Source organism: Mastomys coucha, unplaced genomic scaffold (genome assembly GCF_008632895.1).
Source record: "Mastomys coucha isolate ucsf_1 unplaced genomic scaffold, UCSF_Mcou_1 pScaffold22, whole genome shotgun sequence".
Lineage (NCBI taxonomy): Eukaryota > Metazoa > Chordata > Mammalia > Rodentia > Muridae > Mastomys > Mastomys coucha.
The window spans coordinates 265,135,612-265,138,415 of NW_022196905.1; positions in this window are offsets into that span (position 1 = coordinate 265,135,612).

Below are 2,804 nucleotides of genomic sequence, written 5' to 3' on the forward strand. Positions count from 1 at the left end.
GACCTGTGTTGTCTTTGAAGGCCAGTAGCTAAAATATAATTGGTTCCCTGGCCTTTAGAGGCAGGTAATTAAATCAGCAAGAGAGGGAGGGGGCGAACACTAATGGAGACAAAAAAGCCAGGTTAAAGATACAAGGGAAGGACCAGAGAGGACCAGGTACCGAGTCCTTGAAAGTACAGTATTGATCATGCTCAGGTTTGCAGCACACCCTTCCCTGTCTGCTCTGTTTTCCCTCCCCACTCCATGCCTCTCCCCTACCCATTTTCTTTTCTTCTTTCCTTTATTTATTTGTTTGCTTGCTTATGTGTTTATTTTTTGAGACAGGGTCTTTCTGTGTAATTCAGGCCTTAAACTCACATCATTCGTTCTACCTCAACGTCCCAGGGTTTGAATTACAGATGTATACCACCACTCCTAGGTTAACCCATTTCTTTGGTGTGTATGTGTGTGTGTGTGTGTGTGTGTATGTGTGTGCATGTATGTGAGTGTATGTGTGTATGTGTGTGTGTGTATGTGTGGTGTGTATATTCGTGTATGTGCGTGTATGTGCATATATGTGCGTGTGTATGTGTGTGTGTGTATGTTCATGTGTGTGTATGTGTATGTGTGTGTGTGCATGTGTGTGTGTATGTGTGTGTGTGTTGATGTATGTGTGAAGGCATATGGAGGTGAGAGTCAACCCCAGGTATCATTCTTCAAATGTTATCATCTACCTCTACCTCATTTTTGAGGCAAGATCTCTCCCTGGCCTGGGTCTCACCACTAGGCTGACTGGCCAGTGAGCCCCAGGGATCCTTCTGCCTCTGCTTTCCCAGCTTTAAAATCACATTTCCATGCCCCCACACTAGGCTTTTTGCATAGGGACTCAGGTCCCTCTACTTGCAACTAAGCCGTCTCCCCAGCCCTCAGCTCATAAGTTTTGGGGTTTCAACCTAGGAGACATTTAAGGATAAACCTCTGAATTCACTTGAAAATTTGACATGTGTACACACATTTATTCTGAGAGGATTACTAGATTTGATTCGCTTCTCTAATGAGATCCAAGAGGCTCCACCTCAAGGAAGATGACTAGAACCAAAAATCATCATATTAAAAGAAATGAGTCAGACTCAAAAAAATTCAAGGGTAGTATGTTTCATATGAAAACAACACAAACACAAAAATCAAAGTGAGAATCTGGAAGTAGGAGGACCAGAGTTCAGTTCCCAGCATCTATGTCAGGTAACTCAAAACCAGGGCAACTCCAGCTCCAGGGGGTCTGGCGCCGTCTTGTGGCCTCCAGGAGCCCTGTACTAACACGCACAATAACACACATGTACACATAAGTAAAAAAAGTATTTTAAAAATTTAAAATAAACATGTATTCTAGATCTAGGACAATCTGAGGGAATGCTGTGCTTTCTGGGGTAGCATCTGATATACAGGCCACCTGTAATCCTTGGAAATCCTGTGGTCTTACTAGGCCCCATGTCCTAAAGGGTCTACAACTTCCTAAACAGCACCCCCATCTGGGGAACAAGTGTTCAAACACATGTGCCTGGATGGAGGGATACAGGTAGAAGAGACCGGCACATTCAAACTGTAATATTTATATAATATTTTGTGTAATATTCAGGAAGATAAGAGGAAGAATCAAGGTTGTCTCGAAAGTCTGGGTTGTCTCTGACCCCCAGCAACATCTGGATGACATAGTACTGTAGGGAGCTGAAGGCTTTAAGGCATCAGTTTGAGGGACAAGCTGGCTCCCTTGTTCCTAAGACTTGTTTGCTTTTCTTGGAAACAGCATAGCCCTAGAGTGACATGACCCCCCCGTTTAGAACCTGCGCAGCCTCTTGTTTCTATATGAGCACTGTTGGGAGGAGGGGAGAGACTGAGGGTGGCGTGGCAGAGAGATGTGGGCAAGAGAATCTAAATATCTTTTTTTTTTTTTTAAAGGCTACTTGTTCTTTCTAAGTCAAATAAGGGAAAGACTGAATAAAGAAAAGCAGCCAGTGCTCTTTGATTCTTCCAACTTTAAAGTATCTTCATTTTTATAGACCACATCTGTCAGGTTCTTTTAAGGACAAAATTATCCTGAGCGATCTGCCCCATAGACCTCATATTCTCAGAAATAAACGTTGCCTTGACAGACAGAGGAGCTTCCAACTGGTGAACAGGGAGACTTTCAGGGGCTGTCCTTGGGAAACTCCTCATCCTCCTGTCCCTCCCTCCCGAGTGAGTGCTCAGTTAAGCCAACACACCCCACTTGGGCAGCTTAGTCTATGAGAGCTTGTTACTGCTCAACTATTTTAAACATTTATTTATTTTTACTTTTATGTGCACTGGTGCCTTGCCTGCATGTATGTCTGTATGAGGTTGCCGCATCTCCTGGAACTGGAGTCAGAGACAGTTGTGAACTGCCATCTGATTGCTGGGAATTGAACCCAGGTCCTCTGGAAAAATCAGCCAGTGCTCTCAACCACTGTGCCATCTCTCAGCCTCTACTTGGCCTACTTTAAAAAGCATGTGCCAGGCATGGCAGACCAGCAGCTAAAAGGCATTGGCTGCTAAACCTGATGACCTGAGTTCAGGTTTACCAGAGGGTATAACACCATCAATTCTCTGGACTTCTGGCTTCCTTTGGTTGCACAACAAAGGCAAAGGAGCCGGAGAAAGGGAAGCAGGGAGTGTGTGTCTAATACAAATCAAGAACAGGGCAGACCATGGCACAGAGACCAAGCCAGGAGTACTTTCTGGGACCCTGGTGGCGGCAGGGGTTCCTTCTCCTCTTCCTCTTCCTCCTCCTCCTCCTCCTCCTCCTCCTC